At 56.0% G+C, this 19,989-nt stretch overlaps 1 protein-coding gene across 1 annotated transcript in view; it reads right to left on the bottom strand.

Annotated features, from left to right (window-relative positions):
- LOC128845664 (uncharacterized) overlaps window positions 1-18,272 on the bottom strand; it is a 47,148-nt gene extending 28,876 nt beyond the window's left edge. The window contains exon 1 of the mRNA XM_054044554.1: window positions 18,024-18,272. The gene's annotated coding sequence lies outside the window, so the exon portion shown is untranslated. The remainder of the gene's footprint in view (window positions 1-18,023) is intronic.
- Window positions 18,273-19,989: the final 1,717 nt, after the last annotated feature.

The following is a 19,989-nucleotide window of genomic DNA, read 5'->3' as shown; positions in this document are numbered from 1 at the left end:
TTCTTTCCCTACAAAACCCTGACCCAGGCGCAAATGCTCTGATGCCTGGATCCAAACTCTGCATCAGTTCCACTGGGACTTCATCTTCTCCTGACTGACATGCTGGGGGCTCTGCCTTCTCCAGCACTCCGGACCCTCAGCTACCACCACCCCCTGGGACCCCCGATCGATTCAAGCTTCAGGGAGTGGTGAGAACCCAGCTCTCTCTCTCTCTCTCTCTCTCTCTCTCTCTTTCAGTGTAGCCTTCTGACCCTGACTTGTGTGATCAGTTATAGTTTTCTAAACCTGACTTTTATAATCAAGTTTAAGTTAGATATAATATTGTCACTGTTTTGTTTGTTTGGCTCCCCTCTGGTTATTACCGGCAATAAATAACTGTCATGGTTAAGCTGGTTGCTTCTCTCTCTCTTTCGCTCCCCCTCCTCTCCCCCCGTGGGTGTTTTTTGGTTTCCGCATTCGCTCCGCAGCGACGCTCCTCGTACCTCAGCTCAAAGATCCCAGCAGCGCCCAGAAATCCTGTGGGGTTTGCTCATCCAATGGGTTACCACCAGAACAACTGTAACGTGAAAGTGGGGATAGGGACGTGCTGAGCCTGGGACATATGAGGGTGGCAGCTTGGAGGTGCTGCTCGACCCAGCCTGCTGAGTTCAGGGATACATAAGGGGTCAGCTCGGGAGTGCTGATTAACCCAGTCCTCTCAGACGTGCTCTGTTATCGTGTGTGTGTGTGTGTGTTCATCTGATTCTGGGGCTGGAGGAACCCAGCCCAGAGGAACCTAAATCCTACAGGAGGCTCCACTGGGAGGGGACTTGCAGCAGGGAGAAGCAGAGCTCCATGTGAGAACACACGTGACACAAGAAGTACAGTGATAGAAGTATAGACCCCCCCCCCGAAGAGTAACCCTAATAAATGAGCGTACACCAAAGTAACGGGCAAAGCTGGTAACAAATTGGTGGAGAAACGCAGGCAGCATGTGACCCTAATCACATGGTACTTGTTGAGTAGTTGCTGCCGAGTGGGGAAACTGAGGCACAGACCTGCGCAAGCTGTCTCTTCCTTTTTCAGACTAAGCTCCTTTAGCAAGGTCCCTCTCTCTCTCTCTCTCTCTCATTTAATATTTGGTAACATCCTGTATCTTTTTAGTTAAGAATCGTGCTTAGAATAACTGTAGGACTGTGCAATAAGGAGTTAAAGAGTTGTGCCTTAAAAGTAAAGATTTTAGAGCAATACTGGGACTGCGTGAAAGGGCTTTTGGTGGGGATCGTTAGTGAGATAAGGGAAGTAGAGATAGCTGGAATAAAAAACCCCTTGTCTGCTCAGAAAACCAGCAGGTTAGAGGAGATGAGTAATGAAGAAGAGGAAATGCCCCTGGGAAAGGGGGTGCTCTAAGGGAACTACCTCCAGGAAACAGCCCCGGGATCAGAGCTGCCAGACCTTGGCACTCTGCCGGTGGCACCATGCAGAGGCTGGAATCCCTCAGATGGACCTGATCCTGGCTGGCCATCAGGAAGGGTTAATCTGTCTTGTTGGGAGTGGTGAGCGTTGTGTGTACGGCGTGTGCATTCTGTTTTGGTGATTGTTGACAGATGGAGATTGAGTTGGATATTGCTGTGTGGGGCTCTTTCGCTGGTGGGAGATCCAGTAAACCTGCAAAGGATTAAGGCCTGAGTCCACAGGGAAAGGGTGTTTGCCCGGAGCCCGTGGAGGAGTAAAGTTTGGTGCCTTTCGCCTGGAGCCCTAGGAACTGGGTAAAGGTGGGTGCCCCTAGAGTGTGTCAGTAACAGAGAATGTTGTGCGGTAACAATTAGACCAACCAGTAGTGTACAGAGAGTTTTCAGCGAAGGAGCACTCTCTGACACACACCTGGGATTGTGAATCGGGCCAGCCCCAGTGTTTGTCAGGTAGAAATCCTGAATGGAAAAAATGGGAACCCCTGGCAGAAATGGTTTCATTCCTCCCAGCTCAAAGGGTGGAAGGATAAACCACCTGACCCACAAGGAATATCATAACTGTCTTCTCCATCCTGCCAGCCACCCTTCTTGGCCAGCAAGAAGGAACGGCTTGGGGCCATTGGAAAATATGCGTTGGGCAGGCTGGTCAGTGCCTAGCCTAGTGTGGAGGCAGGAAAAGGCCAGAGAAGTCCTCGACTTATTATGGCCACCCTCACGTAGGTCACTGCTTCATTTTCATCTTGTAATATTGGTCCCAGACTCTCCCAGTATATACGGGGGGAGTGTGGGAAGTTTTTGTCTCTTCTCTGCCCCCTCACAGGTCCCGTACACGAGCCATGACATCTCACCGGTGCACCAGCACCCTGCTGTTCATAAGTGTCTGAAGTCTGATGTTGTCCAGGCTCTATGCTGTATCTGTGATCCCTCTGAACCTCTGGAGGGGCTTGCCAGCTGGAGCCTGTGACGGAGCAGGGAGCAGGGCAGATTTGACCTGGGAATGTTGCAGGGGGGTTGCAGTGGGGATGTGGGACTTCCCTTGAAGGAAGCTACCTGAGCTGTAACCTGAGCCAGGAACGGGGGTGGGGAGAATTAACACCTTCTGCCGGGGAGACTGGACAAAGGAGAGGAGCAGCGGGAGGGGCTTGGAGTTTAGTTTCGGTTGGGGCTGGGTGGTGCAACGCAGGGAACCCCAAGCTGGGGTCTAAGCTCCCTGAACCTCCCAGAGGGACCTAATTGAGGGGGTCTGGTAGTACCTACACGCTCTGCTTGAGACGGTGTTCCTGTCCTTAAATAAACCTTCTGCTTTACTGGCTGGTTGAGAGTCGCAGTGAATCTCGGGAAGAGGGGTGCAGGGCCCTAACTCCCCCACAATCCGCAACAACTGGTGGCAGCGGCGGGATCTACTGCACCCCGTGGACGGCGCTTCCTGCAGTAAGTGACTGGGGAGCAGTAAAACGAAGGGGGATTGACGGGGACCAGGCCTGCTGAAGAGTGGGAGAGAGACGGTTATTACCCCTGGGAGTGTGTGACCAGCGAGAAGGACTTTTGCAGTAACAGGGTCCCCCGGGGGGATCGCAGCGAGTGGTCCCAGGGGCGGAGGAGTCTGCAGCTCGACCCTGGCAGAGAGGTGGTGACCTCGAGAAGGGCTGGCACACTCGGGGTCTCCCTGGGAACTGTGGGGAGCTGTGAGCACACAGGCCGGTGAGTGGCCAGCAGGAAGATGTATGCCAAGCGGCTTAAGAGCGACCTGGTGGAGCTGTGCAAGCAGAGGCGGCTGCGCATTGGGAGGCTCACCAAAGAACAGCTCATTGCCCAGCTAGAGGCGGAAGATCGCGCGAATGAACTGATCCCTGTGTCTCAGGGAAGCAGCCTGGCAAATGCAGCGCAGGCACCAGTGTCTGTCCCAGCTGGGAGTGGTCAGCCGGCTGCTGAGGGCTTCCCGAGACCCCTCCTTCCTATGCTTAGGGGAAGGGTGGGGAGGAGCCCAGCAAATACCGAAGGCGCCGTGGCCCCCCCGGCCAGCAGAGGATCCTCCCGGCGACGTTCGGCATCCGTGGAGCGGAATTGGCTGGAATGGGAGAAAGAGCTAAAACTGAGAGAGCTGGAGGATCGTGAACAACAGAGACAGCATGAACGGGAGGAGAAAGAGAGACAGCATCAGCGTGAAGAGAGACAGCGTCAGCATGAACGTGAGGAGAAAGAGAGACAGAGACAGGAGAATGAGAGACAGCGTCAGCATGAAGAGAGACAGAGACAGGAGAATGAGAGACAGCGTCAGCATGACCTGGAACTGGCGAGATTGAAGGGCAGCGAACCCCCGGCTGCGGTGAGTGAGGGGGGACCCAGGACTGCACGGAGCTTTGATAAGTGCATCATGGCCCCATACAAGGAGGGGGAGGACATGGATGACTTCCTGGAGGCCTTTGAGACGGCCTGCGAGCTGCACCGGGTTGATCCCGCGGACAGACTCCGGGTCCTTACCCCCTTACTGGACCCCAAAGCCGTGGCATTGTACCGCCAACTGGGAGAGGCAGAGAAAGGGGACTGTTGCGGATTGTGGGGGAGTTAGGGCCCTGCACCCCTCTTCCCGAGATTCACTGCGACTCTCAGCCAGCCAGTAAAGCAGAAGGTTTATTTAAGGACAGGAACACCGTCTCAAGCAGAGCGTGTAGGTACGACCAGACCCCCTCAATTAGGTCCCTTTGGGAGGTTCAGGGAGCTTAGACCCCAGCTTGGGGTTCCCTGCGTTGCACCACCCAGCCCCAACCGAAACTAAACTCAAAACTCCTCCCGCTGCTCCTCTCCTTTGTTCAGTCTCCCGGGCAGAAGGTGTTAATTCTCCCCACCCCCGTTCCTGGCTCAGGTTACAGCTCAGGTAGCTTCCTTCAAGGGAAGTCCCACATCCCCACTGCAACCCCCCTGCAACATTCCCAGGTCAAATCTGCCCTGCTCCCTGCTCCGTCACATCTCTCCCCCCTTCGAGACTGAACTGAGCGGGGTTACTTTGACCAGTGACCTGGGGAAGTTTAGGGCTCCCTCTCCGGGACAATGCGTTTGCTATTAGGTTGTTACGTTTTTTTACATGGACCACGTTTATGTTATAATTTTGCAGGAGCAGGCTTTATTTTAGGAGCTTGGCGTTGGCTCCTTTCATCTGGTGCAGCCAGGTTAGGGGAGAGTGGTCGGTGTGCACGGTGAAGTGACGCCCAAAGAGATATGGCTTTAGTTTTTTGAGGGCCCACACCATGGCCAGGCATTTCTTTTTGATGGCCGCGTAGTTTTGCTTTCGGGGTAGCAACTTTTTGCTTAGGTACACGATGGGGTGTTTTTTTCCCTTTTTATTTTTTTGCATTAACACCGCCCCCAGTTTTGTGTTTGAGGCGTTGGTGAACACCATAAAGGGCTTGTTAAAGTCTGGGTTTGCCAGAACTGGGCCACTGACCTACGGGAACCCTCGCTACGGGAACCTTGAATGGGGTCCCGCCCACCCCGGTTAGGGTCAGGAAGGTGTTGGGCACCACCCGATCTGGGGCCACCACCTCGGGCCGGGCCAGTGTTACCTCGGCGCCCGTGTCCCAGTATCCATAAACTTTCTTCCCATCCACCTTCAGGGGAACAAGGCACTCGCTCCGCAGGGACAGCCCCGCGCCAACCCTGTAAACAGAGAACTTTGAATCCGGAGCATCTGGCCCCCCAGAGAAGCTGGCCGGGGGCCCTTCTTTCTTTTGAGCAGTTGATAAGCTGCCAGCCCCTCTTGCGTGGGAAGCCTGCCCCTTGTCCGTTTGGGCCTCTACCAAGTTAACCCGGTGCGGGTTCGGTCTGCTTAGTCTGTCCTTGAGCTTGGGGCACTGGGCCCGAACGTGGCCTCTTCGGCCGCAGTAATAGCAGCTCAGGTCCCGTGGGTCCCCTCGAGCCGGTTGGTTGTCCCTGATGCTGGGCATTCCCCGTGGGAGGGGATTCCCCATATTCCCCCTTTGGGAGGTCCCAGGGTGACTCTCTTTCTGCATCGCGGCGGGCCTGTTCCTTTGGGGCTCCTTCCTGCCACCCCCTGACCGGCTCTTTACAAACTCATCAGCCAGCTGCCCGGCGTGTCGCGGGTTCTCTGGCTTTTTGTCCACCAACCACAGCCTCAGGTCGGATGGGCACCGCTCATACAGTTGCTCCAGTACCAGCAGTTTAATCAGGTCCTTCTTTGTCTGGGCCCCACCAGCCCACTTGCTGGCGTATCTTTCCATGCGGACGGCTAGTTGCAGATATGAGATTTCAGGGGTTTTATCTTGACTCCGGAACCTTTTCCGGTACATCTTAGGAGTCAGCCCAAACTTACGTAGCAGGGCCCTTTTGAATAGTTCGTAGTCCCCTTTCTCTGCCTCTCCCAGTTGGCGGTACAATGCCACGGCTTTGGGGTCCAGTAAGGGGGTAAGGACCCGGAGTCTATCCGCGGGATTAACCCGGTGCAGCTCGCAGGCCGTCTCAAAGGCCTCCAGGAAGTCATCCATGTCCTCCCCCTCCTTGTATGGGGCCATGATGCACTTATCAAAGCTCGGTGCAGTCCTGGGTCCCCCCTCACTCACCGCAGCCGGGGGTTCGCTGCCCTTCAATCTCGCCAGTTCCAGGTTATGCTGACGCTGTTTTTTATTCTCTTGTTTTTGTTTTTTTTCATGCTGTCTCTGTTTTTCATTCTCCTCCCGTTCACGCTGATGCTGTCTCTCTTTCTCCTCCCGTTCATGCTGATGCTGTCTCTCTTCATGCTGTCTCTGTTGTTCACGATCCTCCAGCTCTCTCAGTTTTAGCTCTTGTTGCGGATTGTGGGGGAGTTAGGGCCCTGCACCCCTCTTCCCGAGATTCACTGTGACTCTCAGCCAGCCAGTAAAGCAGAAGGTTTATTTAAGGACAGGAACACAGTCTCAAGCAGAGCGTGTAGGTACGACCAGACCCCCTCAATTAGGTCCCTCGGGGAGGTTCAGGGAGCTTGGACCCCAGCTTGGGGTTCCCTGCGTTGCACCACCCAGCCCCAACCGAAACTAAACTCCAAGCCCCTCCCGCTGCTCCTCTCCTTTGTTCAGTCTCCCGGGCAGAAGGTGTTAATTCTCCCCACCCCCGTTCCTGGCTCAGGTTACAGCTCAGGTAGCTTCCTTCAAGGGAAGTCCCACATCCCCACTGCAACCCCCCTGCAACATTCCCAGGTCAAATCTGCCCTGCTCCCTGCTCCGTCACATCTCTCCCCCCTTCGAGACTGAACTGAGCGGGGTCACTCTGACCAGTGACCTGGGGAAGTTCAGGGCTCCCTCTCCGGGACAACGCGTCCGCTATCACGTTGTCACGTCCCTTCACATGGACCACGTCCATGTCATAATCCTGCAGGAGCAGGCTCCACCTCAGGAGCTTGGCGTTGGCTCCTTTCATCTGGTGCAGCCAGGTCAGGGGAGATTGGTCGGTGTGCACGGTGAAGTGACGCCCAAAGAGATATGGCTCTAGTTTCTTGAGGGCCCACACCATGGCCAGGCATTCCTTCTCGATGGCCGCGTAGTTCTGCTCCCGGGGTAGCAACTTCTTGCTCAGGTACACGATGGGGTGTCTCTCCCCCTTTTCATCCTCCTGCATTAACACCGCCCCCAGTCCTGTGTCTGAGGCGTCGGTGAACACCATAAAGGGCTTGTCAAAGTCTGGGTTTGCCAGAACTGGGCCACTGACCAGAGCCTCCTTCAGCGCCCGGAGAGCCTCCTGGCACTCCTCGGTCCAGACCACTTTGTCTGGCTTCCCCTTCTTGCACAGCTCAGTGATGGGGGCGGCTATGGCGCTAAAGTGGGGCACGAACCTCCGATAGTACCCTGCCATCCCAATAAAGGCTTGGACCTGCTTTTTGGTTTGAGGAGCGGGCCAGTCTCTGATCACCTCCACTTTGGCTGGTTCCGGCTTTAGGCAGCCGCTTCCCACCCGGTGGCCTAGGTAGGATACCTCAGCCATCCCCACCTTGCACTTCTCCGGTTTTACGGTCAGCCCAGCCTTCTGGAGTCGGTCCAGCACTTGTCTAACCTGGGATATGTGGTCCTCCCAGGTCTGGCTAAAGACACAGATGTCATCGATATACGCCACGGCAAAACTCTCCATCCCCCTCAGTAGCTGATCCACCAGGCGCTGGAAGGTGGCCGGCGCTCCCTTGAGGCCGAAGGGCAGGGTCAGGAACTCATAGAGCCCCAGAGGGGTGACAAAGGCCGATTTCAGCCTGGCATCTGCATCCAGCGGCACTTGCCAATAGCCCTTTGTAAGATCCATGGTGGTAAGGTACCGAGCACCTCCCAGCTTGTCTAGGAGCTCGTCTGGCCTGGGCATGGGGTAGGCATCGGCTACAGTGATGGCATTGAGCTTCCGATAGTCCACACAGAACCGGATCGACCCGTCCTTTTTGGGGACCAGCACCACCGGCGAGGCCCAAGGGCTGGAAGACGGCTGGATCACCCCCAAAGCCAGCATGTCATTGACCTCTCTTTCCAGGTCCTGAGCAGTTTTCCCTGTGGCTCGGAAGGGGGAGCATTTTATAGGCGGGTGCGATCCTGTCTGCACCCGGTGGACAGTCAGATTAGCGCGTCCAGGCTGGTTGGAAAACAGCTGCTGGTACAGATGCAGCACCCCTCCGATCTCAGCTCGCTGGGCAGGGGTTAGCCGATCAGAGAGGGGAATTGCTTCCAGGGGGAAGCCAACTCTTGTCCCAGGGAATAGATCTACTAAAGGGTCATCTCCCTGCCCCTCCCACTGTCCACACACGGCCAACACCATATTCCCCCTGTCATAATATGGCTTCATCATATTCACATGGTACACCCGGTGGTGGTGTGCCCGGTTCGACAGCTCCACCACATAGTTTACCTCGTTTAGTTGCTTGACAACCTTGAAGGGCCCTTCCCAGGCGGCCTGGAGTTTGTTTTTCCTCACGGGGATGAGGACCATCACCTGATCCCCAGTGGCGAAGGCGCGGGCCCGTGCTGTGCGGTCATACCAGACCTTCTGCTTCCTCTGGGCTCTGGCCAGATTCTCCCTGGCCAGGCCCATGAGCTCGGCAAGTCGTTCCCGGAAGGTCAGGACATACTCCACCACCGACTCTCCGTCAGGAGTGGCCTTCCCCTCCCATTCGTCTCTCATCAGGTCCAGAGGCCCCCTTACCCGCCTTCCATATAGCAGTTCGAAAGGCGAAAACCCGGTAGACTCCTGGGGTACCTCCCTGTACGCAAACAGCAGATGAGGTAAGTACTTGTCCCAGTCCTGCGGGTGCTGATTCATAAATGTTTTCAGCATCATTTTTAGCGTCCCATTGAACCTTTCCACCAGCCCGTTGGATTGGGGGTGATATGCTGAGGCCCAGTTGTGCCGGACCCCACATCTCTCCCACAAGCATCGGAGTAGGGCCGACATGAAGTTGGACCCTTGGTCCGTCAAGACTTCCTTGGGGAACCCCACTCGGCTGAAAATGGTCAGCAGCGCATCCGCCACAGTGTCTGCTTCAATGGACGATAAGGGCACTGCCTCGGGGTAGCGGGTGGCGAAATCTACCACCACCAGGATGTATTTCTTCCCAGACCGGGTCGTCTTGCTGAGAGGTCCCACTATGTCCATGGCCACCTTCTGGAAAGGCTCCTCTATGATGGGCAAAGGTCTCAATGCTGCCTTCCCCTTGTCCCGGGCCTTCCCCACCCTCTGGCAGGGGTCACAGGATCGGCAGTACTGCCGGACGTTGGTGAAGACCCCGGGCCAGTAAAAGTTCTGTAGCAGCCTCTGCCTGGTGCGCCGGATCCCCTGGTGCCCTGCGAGAGGGATGTCATGGGCCAGGTACAGTAGCTTGTGGCGAAACTTCTGGGGAACCACCAGCTGCCTCCTGATCCCCCACGACTCCACTTCCCCCGGGGGAGCCCACTCTCGGTACAGGAACCCCTTCTCCCACAGGAACCTCTCCTTGCATCCTCTCCTCATGGTCTGTACCACACTGAGGTCAGCCAGGCCCCTTAGCTTCCGCAGGGAGGGGTCCTTCTGCAACTCGGCCTGGAACTCGGCGGCTGGGGAAGGGATGGGGACCTGCTCCCTCTCGTCGGCTGGGTCGGAAGCCCCAGCCACCCCGTGGCCTGTCCTTGGGTGTTCCCTCCCCACCCGGGAAGGGTTCGGTGCCTCCGGTGGGACATCCTTCCCAAGGTCAGGGCGTAGTGCCCCTCGCCGGCTCTGGCTACGGGTCACGACTAAGGCGGTCTGGGGGCTGCTTGGCCAGTCCTCTAGGTCCCCCCCCATCAACACCTCAGTGGGCAAATGGTGGTGCACTCCCACGTCCTTGGGGCCCTCCTTGGCCCCCCATTTCAGGTGTACCCTCGCTACGGGAACCTTGAATGGGGTCCCGCCCACCCCGGTCAGGGTCAGGAAGGTGTTGGGCACCACCCGATCTGGGGCCACCACCTCGGGCCGGGCCAGTGTCACCTCTGCGCCCGTGTCCCAGTATCCATAAACTTTCTTCCCATCCACCTCCAGGGGAACAAGGCACTCGCTCCGCAGGGACAGCCCCGCGCCAACCCTGTAAACGGAGAACTTTGAATCCGGAGCATCTGGCCCCCCAGAGAAGCTGGCCGGGGGCCCTTCTCTCTCTTGAGCAGTTGATAAGCTGCCAGCCCCTCTCGCGTGGGAAGCCGGCCCCTCGTCCGTCTGGGCCTCTACCAAGTTAACCCGGTGCGGGTTCGGTCTGCTCAGTCTGTCCTTGAGCTTGGGGCACTGGGCCCGAACGTGGCCTCTTCGGCCGCAGTAATAGCAGCTCAGGTCCCGTGGGTCCCCTCGAGCCGGTCGGTTGTCCCTGATGCTGGGCCTTCCCCGTGGGAGGGGATTCCCCATATTCCCCCTTTGGGAGGTCCCAGGGTGACTCTCTCTCTGCATCACGGCGGGCCTGTTCCTTTGGGGCTCCTCCCTGCCACCCCCTGACCGGCTCTTTACAAACTCATCAGCCAGCTGCCCGGCGTGTCGCGGGTTCTCTGGCTTTCTGTCCACCAACCACAGCCTCAGGTCGGATGGGCACCGCTCATACAGTTGCTCCAGTACCAGCAGTTTAATCAGGTCCTCCTTCGTCTGGGCCCCACCAGCCCACTTGCTGGCGTATCTTTCCATGCGGACGGCTAGTTGCAGATATGAGATCTCAGGGGTTTTATCTTGACTCCGGAACCTTTCCCGGTACATCTCAGGAGTCAGCCCAAACTCTCGTAGCAGGGCCTTTTTGAATAGTTCGTAGTCCCCTTTCTCTGCCTCTCCCAGTTGGCGGTACAATGCCACGGATTTGGGGTCCAGTAAGAGGGTAAGGACCCGGAGTCTGTCCGCGGGATCCACCCGGTGCAGCTCGCAGGCCGTCTCAAAGGCCTCCAGGAAGTCATCCATGTCCTCCCCCTCCTTGTATGGGGCCATGATGCACTTATCAAAGCTCCGTGCAGTCCTGGGTCCTCCCTCACTCACCGCAGCCGGGGGTTCGCTGCCCTTCAATCTCGCCAGTTCCAGGTCATGCTGACGCTGTCTCTCATTCTCCTGTCTCTGTCTCTCATTCTCCTCCCGTTCCTGCTGACGCTGTCTCTCTTCACACTGATGCTGTCTCTCTTTCTCCTCCCGTTCACGCTGATGCTGTCTCTCTTTCTCCTCCCGTTCATGCTGTCTCTGTCTCTCTTTCTCCTCCCGTTCATGCTGTCTCTGTTGTTCACGATCCTCCAGCTCTCTCAGTTTTAGCTCTTTCTCCCATTCCAGCCAATTCCGCTCCCCGGATGCCGAACGTCGCCGGGAGGATCCTCTGCTGGCCGGCGAGCTTCGCCGGGGGGACCCCCTGCTGGCCGGGGGGGCCACGGCGCCTTCGGTATTTGCTGGGCTCCTCCCCACCCTTCCCCTAGGCATAGGAAGGAGGGGTCTCGGGACGCCCTCAGCAGCCGGCTGACCACTCCCAGCTGGGACAGACACTGGGGCCTGCGCTGCATTTGCCAGGCTGCTTCCCTGAGACACAGGGATCAGTTCATTCGCGCGATCTTCTGCCTCCAGCTGGGCAATGAGCTGTTCTTTGGTGAGCCTCCCAATGCGCAGCTGCCTCTGCTTGCACAGCTCCACCAGGTCGCTCTTAAGCCGCTTGGCATACATCTTCCTGCTGGCCACTCACCGGCCTGTGTGCTCACAGCTCCCCACAGTTCCCAGGGGGCCCCCTAGTGTGCCAGCCCTTCTCGAGGTCACCACCTCTCTGCCAGGGTCGAGCTGCAGACTCCTCCGCCCCTGGGACCACTCGCTGCGATCCCCTCGGGGGACCCTGTTACTGCAACAGTCCTTCTCGCTGGTCACACACTCCCAGGGGTAATAACCGTCTCTCTCTCACTCTTCAGCGCGCCTGGTCCCCGTCAATCCCCCTTCGTTTTACTGCTCCCCAGTCACTTACTGCAGGAAGCGCCGTCCACGGGGTGCAGTAGATCCCGCCGCTGCCACCAGTTGTTGCGGATTGTGGGGGAGTTAGGGCCCTGCACCCCTCTTCCCGAGATTCACTGTGACTCTCAGCCAGCCAGTAAAGCAGAAGGTTTATTTAAGGACAGGAACACAGTCTCAAGCAGAGCGTGTAGGTACGACCAGACCCCCTCAATTAGGTCCCTCGGGGAGGTTCAGGGAGCTTGGACCCCAGCTTGGGGTTCCCTGCGTTGCACCACCCAGCCCCAACCGAAACTAAACTCCAAGCCCCTCCCGCTGCTCCTCTCCTTTGTTCAGTCTCCCGGGCAGAAGGTGTTAATTCTCCCCACCCCCGTTCCTGGCTCAGGTTACAGCTCAGGTAGCTTCCTTCAAGGGAAGTCCCACATCCCCACTGCAACCCCCCTGCAACATTCCCAGGTCAAATCTGCCCTGCTCCCTGCTCCGTCACAGCTCTTTCTCCCATTCCAGCCAATTCCGCTCCCCGGATGCCGAACGTCGCCGGGAGGATCCTCTGCTGGCCGGCGGGCTTCGCCGGGAGGGTCCCCTGCTGGCCGGGGGGGCCACGGCGCCTTCGGTATTTGCTGGGCTCCTCCCCACCCTTCCCCTAGGCATAGGAAGGAGGGGTCTCGGGAAGCCCTCAGCAGCCGGCTGACCACTCCCAGCTGGGACAGACACTGGGGCCTGCGCTGCATTTGCCAGTCTGCTTCCCTGAGACACAGGGATCAGTTCATTCGCGCGATCTTCCGCCTCCAGCTGGGCAATGAGCTGTTCTTTGGTGAGCCTCCCACTGCGCAGCCGCCTCTGCTTGCACAGCTCCACCAGGTCGCTCTTAAGCCGCTTGGCATACATCTTCCTGCTGGCCACTCACCGGCCTGTGTGCTCACAGCTCCCCACAGTTCCCAGGGAGACCCCGAGTGTGCCAGCCCTTCTCGAGGTCACCACCTCTCTGCCAGGGTCGAGCTGCAGACTCCTCCGCCCCTGGGACCACTCGCTGCGATGCCCCCGGGGTACCCTGTTACTGCAAAAGTCCTTCTCGCTGGTCACACACTCCCAGGGGTAATAACTGTCTCTCTCTCACTCTCCAGCACGCCTGGTCCCCGTCAATCCCCCTTCGTTTTACTGCTCCCCAGTCACTTACTGCAGGAAGCGCCGTCCACGGGGTGCAGTAGATCCCACCACTGCCACCAGTTGTCACGGAGTATTGGGGGACTCAGGGCCCTGCACCCCCGGCTTCCTGCGATTCACCATGACTCTCAGCCAGCCAGTAAAGCAGAAGGTTTATTTGGATGACAGGAATACAGTCCAAGACATGTCTTGCAGGCACAGACAACAGGGCCCCCCTCAGTTAGGTCCGGCTTGGGGTCCCAGGGCATCCCAGCCCACCCCCCTTTGGGGGGTCAGAGCCATCTCTGCCTCCCAGCCATCTCTCCAGCCTGCTTCCAGCACTCTACCTTCAGCGACCCCTCCCACAGCCTTTGTTCAGTTTCCCGGGCCCCGGAGTCACCTGGCCTCCAACCCCTTCCTGGGTTCTCATGTTACAAGCTCAGGTATGTTCTCTCGGGCAGACTCCCATCCCCCGATGCAGACCATCCTAGCCACACTCGCCTGTCAGCATTCACACACCCCAGCAAGAACAGTCCCAGTTCGTCACACACAGTAAATGTAAAAGGGTGTAGGAGAAAAGAAGGTTTGGGCGATATCTGTGACGACCAAGCATTGGAGGAACATAATGAATGCTTTTTCCCACAAGCTTTTTCTCACTGTTCCTTCGATGTTGTCCAGGAAGAGGGGTCTGTTATTGTCTAAGTTGGTAAAGCATGTGGGTGTGTGTAAGAACGAGATGTAATATTGTATTGATTAATGGACACTGGATTCAACCCCTGGTAACTTACGTTAATCACTGTTTCTGTAATGTAACCACCATTGGTAGTTGTGATATTAAGGTTACGGTGCCTATATGGACTGTACAACATTAAAAGCCGACCCTGAGCTCTACCAGGAGGTTTCCCCCATTTCACTGGGAATGGGTCTCACTGCCATTAAGGGGCTATTAACTTCATCCCTCTTTACAAGCTGAGCTACAGAGGCTCCGAACTTTGGGGGAGACTAGCAAACTCGAGATTCAACACCACAACCAGGAGATCTCTAGGCTGGCAGCTACAGTTACAAACACAGCCCATCACTCCTGGTGGGAGACTTTGCTTGGGTGGAGCCCCAGTGCAACAGGTCTTTTAAATATCATGCTTCACCCATTGTGGTGATCACTGGTTTCCAAATTATACTAGCAATTGTTCTGGTTCTACTGGTTTGCTGGATCCAGCGACTGCAATGGATTGAAGATCAGACCCGCTACCACATGTAAGGACGTGATGGGGATACTCACTCATCGCGAGCACCCCTTCAATGGGGGGACTTGTTACCTAGCAACTCTGTTTTTTGGGGTGCAGTACCCAGCCTGTCTGACTCACGAAAGACCCTCCCCCCTCAGCCTCTGCTTGAACCAGAGCTGATCAGAAGAAAGACTTACAAAAAGTAATGACAAGGCCGTGGGAGACGCACCTGAACCCTTGGGACAAAGGTGACAGGATTAAGGAAACTGCCCTAGGCTCATTTGCATGGAGGATGGGACAAGGAGACATCTCCATTAGCTACAGAACGGAGAACAGAGATTCCAAGGCGAGAACCGCACGGCACTCTGGGACCAGAGAAGCAGGGAAGCAGTGCATGCTGGGGGATCTCTGCTCCAGAGGTCAATGAACCCGCCTGCACACACCCAGCTCAGCAGTGATCAGACCAGTTCTAGTCATAAATCCATTATTGGGATCCAAAATAGTGACGCTCCCGAATTGCACTGTGAGCTCCCGCCAAGGAACAGCGCCCATAGCCAGGAATGAGCAGCTCCCATGTCTAGCCTGAACAAAACAACTCTAGTATCTGCCTTGTTTACACACAAACAAATCTAGTTTCTCTTGAACCACTGTTGTTTCTCTACAAAAAGTCCTACCCATGTGTGACGAAGTGGGACTGTTCTTAATGTTTCCTCTGAATACTGTGTGGGTGCCTCAGTTTCCCCTATTCATTTCTTAAGTCTCCAGTGTGCATAAACGGCCGACACCCTGTATCCTGACAACACCATGCTCAAGTAAGTGCTCTGATGCCTGGATCCAAAATCTGCATCAGTTCCACTGGGACTTCATCTTCTCCTGACGATTGTGCTGGGGGCTCTGCCTGTCTCCAGCACTCCGGACCCGCAGCTACCACCACCACCTGGGACCCCCGATCAATTCAAGCTTCACAGAGTGGTGAGAACCCAGCTCTCTCTCTCTCTCTCTCTCTCTCGGTGTAGCCTTCTGACCCTGACTTGTGTGATCAGTTATAGTTTTCTAAACCTGACTTTTATAATCAAATTTAAATTAGATTTAATATTATAACTGTTTTGTTTGTTTGGCTCCCCTCTGGTTATTACCTGGCAATAAATAACTTTCATGTGTTAAGCTGGTTGCTTCTCTCTCTCTTTCTCTCCCCTACCCCGCCCCCCTGCCCCCGTGGGTGTTTTTTGGTTTCCTGATTCGCGCTGCAGCAATGCTCCTCGTACCTCAGCTCAAAGATCCCTGCAGCGCCCAAAAATCCTGTGGGGTTTGCTCATCAAGTGGGTTATGACCAGAACAATTGTAACGTGAACGTGGGGATAGGGACGTGCTGAACCTGGGGCATATGAGGGTGGCAGCTTGGAGGTGCTGATTAACCCAGTCCTCTCAGACATGCTCTGTTAATGTGTGTGTGTGTGTGTGTGTGAGAGAGAGAAAGAGAGATTCTGGGGCTGGAAGAACCCAGCCCTGGGGAACGTAGGTCCTGCAGGAAGCTCCACTGGGAGGGGACTTGCAGCAGGGAGAAGCAGAGCTCCGAGTGAGAACACATGCAGTGGTGAGCTGGAGCTGGTTCGCACCGGTTCGCGGGAACCGGCTGTTAAATTTAGAAGCTCTTTTAGAACCGGTTGTCCCGTGTGGGGGACAACCGGTTCTAAAAGGGATTTTAAATTTAAGAACTGGTAAAGGTCCAGCAGCTCTCTGCCCCACCCCCGGCCCCAGCTCACCTCTGCCTCCTCCCCTGAATGCCCCCCCCGCTTCTCCTCCCCCTCCCCTGCTTCCTGCAAATCAGCTGTTCGCGCGGGAAGCCTGGGAGGGCTGAGAAGCAAGCAGCGGCTTCGCGCAGGTGAGCTGGGGCGGGGGCGGGCACAAGGAAGGTTCCAGTGAGGCGTGTCCCGTCCGAGTGGCTCTGGCTCCAGCCCAGCGGCCGACCTGCTCAGGCCGAGTGGCTCCGGCCCCGGCCCCAGCCAAGCGGCACAGCTGTAGCGCCACCAGCCACCTCCAGGCAGGGAGCAGGGCAGGGGTGTTGGATAGAGGGCAGGGTGGTGGTGGGGTGGATAGGGGTTGGGGCGGTCAGATGGCAGGGAACAGCGGGGTTGAATGGGGGCAAGGGTCCCGGGGGGCAGTCAGGAAGGAGCAGGGGTTGGATGGGGCGGTGGGGGGCAGTTAGGGGACAGAGAGAAGGGATGATTGGATGGGGCAGGGGTCCCGGGGGCCATCAGGAATGAGAGGAGAGGTTGGATGGGGCGGCGGGGGGCAGTCAGGGGACAGGGAAGGGGGGTGGATGGGGCAGGGGTCCGGGGGGCAGGGGCGGACCACGACCCCCTCGTGGGGTGAGAAGGAGGGAACCGGTTGTTAAGATTTTGGCAGCTCATCACTGAACACAAGTGACACAAGCAGTACATGGATAGAAATACAGACCCCCCCCCAAGAAGAGTAACCCTAATAAATGAGCGCACCCCAAAGTAACGGGCAAAGCTGGTAACACTTGACAAAGCCCTGGCTGGGATGATTTAGTTGGGGATTGGTCCTGCTTTGAGCAGGGGGTTGGACTAGATACCTCCTGAGGTCCCTTCCAACCCTGATATTCTATGATTCTCTGCCCTGCTGTCCCAGTTCTGTTCTCTGCATACGACCATAGATTCATAGACTTCAGGACCAGCAGGGACCATCAGATCATCTAGTCTGAGCTCCTGGACAGCCCCGGCCAGAATATTTTGCCCAGTTACTCTTGTGCTGAGCCCCCAGGACTTTGTGTTTCACTAAAGCCCCCCCCAGGGAGGCCCCAGGCTGGATGTGACGCCACCAGGAGCTGGAGACTCCAACCCTTCCCTTGGGAGCTTGTTCCAAATCGGTGCCTTGTTTCCGATTTCAGTTTGTCGGGCTGCAGCTTCCAGCCGTTGGCTCTGGTTCGTCCCGTCTCCGCTAGATGAGAGCGCCGGAGCTAGTGCCTGCTGGTATCTGCCTGGGGAGGGGCTTCCACACGGATCACGGATCACGTCACCTCTCCCTCTGCCCCCTGCTCAGCTGGGCAGACCCAGCTCAGTACGGCTCCCACGGCACAGCGATTTCGGCAGCCCTCGAGTCATTTCTGAGGCTCTTTTCTGCACCTGCCCCAATTTTTAAATGTTTTTTTTTTAATGTGGAGCCCAGAACTGGAGGCAGGATTCCAGTATTGGTCTCCCCAGTGCCATATTCCGGGTAAAATCCCCTCCCTGCTCCCACTCGCTTCTCCCCTGTGTATCCAGCCCAGGTGGGCACTGGCCCTTTGTGCCACTGTATCGCACGGGGAGCTCACCGTCAGATGCGTCTCCACTCTGACCCCTACGTGTCTGTCAGCGTCTCTGCTTTCCAGGGTACAGCCCCCCAGTCTGTAGCTTACCAAACACTGCGTACAGCAACCCCAGGGCTCTGCCAGTGCCCCTGCACCTCGACCCCCAGCACCTCCTGCTAGTCACCTCTGTGACCCACGGACCTCTCGGTGCCAGCTGGCAGAGGGCACAGGGCACATAGGGTACAGGGATCCCCTGGGTTCACCATCGGGGTCATGTAACGTCTGCTGAATGCCTGTGTCACACTGGTCATCGTGAGATGTAAGTGCGGTGACTATGTGGGGACGTCTGTGTATCTGCTGGAAATTGTGTTCTCCAGCCTTGCAGGTACAGGCAGGTCACTCAAAGGCAGCGCGCAGTGAGACAAGCCGCTCCTGACAGGGGTGGGAGACACTCATCTCCCCGGGGGCGGTGGGTTTTGCACTCACCAGATGCTGCTGAGCTTGTCCCACGTCTGGTCTTTCACTTCAGGGGCTGCAGCGACGCTGTCCTGCGTCCACTGAACGATCCAATTCCGCTCGGGTTAAATGCTGGGCTGCAGAATGGGAAAGGTCCTGTGGGGCATGGTGCTGATCGCTGGTCCCAAAAGTGATGTGGGATCTTCCCTACGGCCTCCTCCTTATATAGAGTTAGCCCCTTTCGCCCCCGCAACAACAGGAAATCCCCGTGATGTGAAACCTTTCGCTTTCGTTTTCTTGCTGCTGGAAAGTCCCGGGTGGGGCCAGTTGTGGTAAGGTCACAGTAATTACTTTATAGTGCATTATGGGGATTATGTTTTTGGGTGAGTGGAAAAGCCTGTCCCCTCTAGACAGGATTCAGGGGCGCAGGTCGTTTCTAACAATTCAGCGTCAAACGGGAGCAGCCAGAACTTTCTGGGCTTTTCTTCAACGCGGAGTTAACGCCAGAGTTAGGCAAAAAGCTTTTCACACACAACTTATTTTTGGCAAAGAATGGAGATTGAGTGACACCAAAATGGTTTGTGACTTTGTGTTGATTTTGCTGAATTGTTCATTTTTGAAAAAAATAAATAAATGTCAAAATGGCCAGTTTTGATATTTTCAAAATGAACTGTTCCATTTTTTTGTTTGAAATGAATTCTCATTTAGAAAACTCCTTTAAGTTTATTTTATTTTCAAAAAGCTTGAAATCAAAATGAAACGCATCAAAAAATATTTCTGGTTGAAACAAATTTTGTTTAGTTTTTGATTTGCTGAAAACTTTTTCAATTTCTGTCCAGTTCAGATTGAATTTTCTTTTTATATTTCAAAATTCCCAACACATGGATCAATCTGTTTGGGTTTTTATTGCCCAGTTCCAGTGAACTCACATTGCAGCTCAAGTGGTCAAATCCCGTCCACACAAACTCCTTGTTCACGCGCAGGGCTGCTGTTAACTCAAGCTGGCTGGGCCATCAGGGGTACAGACTAAAGCTCGAGTGAGCACAATTCATTAGCTGCCAACTTGGCCACTGTGTCATGTGGATGCAATTTTAAGAGGACCCCCTAGATACTGATCCCGGCTCTTCTTGCTGCTGGCACAACCTGGCAGCAGGGTTACAAATGCAAGACAACTGCCTCCTCTTGGTTGTTTCTACTGTGTTCAGGTAAACAGGGCTACGATAAGAACGGCCAAACTAGGTCAGACCAATGGGTCATGTGTGATGTTATTTATATGAACTGGGACCATATAGATCATTGTTGCAACCAAGGTCCTGTAGTGGCGCCAAATCTCGTAGAAAGGGGGGTCAAAGAAGGTGTCTAAAACAAGGTTCTGGTTTGCTGGTTATGATGATGCTGTCTGGGTGCATGGATCATTTGTGTATTTAAAGTTTTATAAGTATTGGCTCTATCCCTCCATTTCCCCAGCCGCCACGCAATGTGTATCAGCACAAAGTGCTCTCGCTCCCGTTTTGCTACTTTGGGTGTACTGAGCATGCTCACTCGAACTGAGCATGCCCAGTAACCTTCGCTGTAGCCACTGCCCTCTCTCTGCCCTTACTTCTACTTACGATTTGCTGCCTCCTCTTTGGGGGGGTTTAAAAGGATTAAGGGGCAAATCGCAGCGGGGGGGCTGTCAGGGTCTGAGCAGGGGGCAGAATTTTACTGGCCTGGGGGGTTCAAGCTACTGTAGCTAGTGGCAGAAGAGGGGCTGAAGGGCAAAACTCGGTGGTGGGGGGTGAGAGCCAGGGTTACGCGGGGGGGGGAAACACTGCCAGACCCCGTGCGGGGACAAAACCCCCGTTTAGGGAGGGGAAGGGGGGAACAGTGACCCCGTGGGATGAGCCACCCACTGTGCTCACTAATCTAGGGGTGTGGGGGGGGCAGAGGCTGTTTTTGTTGTTCTCACAGGGACGCTGCATGTCAGCCTCGGAGCAGGGGGCGGGTTCCTGGGGCT

Source organism: Malaclemys terrapin, chromosome 11, assembly GCF_027887155.1.
Source record: "Malaclemys terrapin pileata isolate rMalTer1 chromosome 11, rMalTer1.hap1, whole genome shotgun sequence".
NCBI classification, from domain to species: Eukaryota; Metazoa; Chordata; order Testudines; family Emydidae; genus Malaclemys; species Malaclemys terrapin.
Note: the sequence above shows the minus strand (reverse complement) of the source record. Positions and strands in the feature narration are given on the sequence as shown.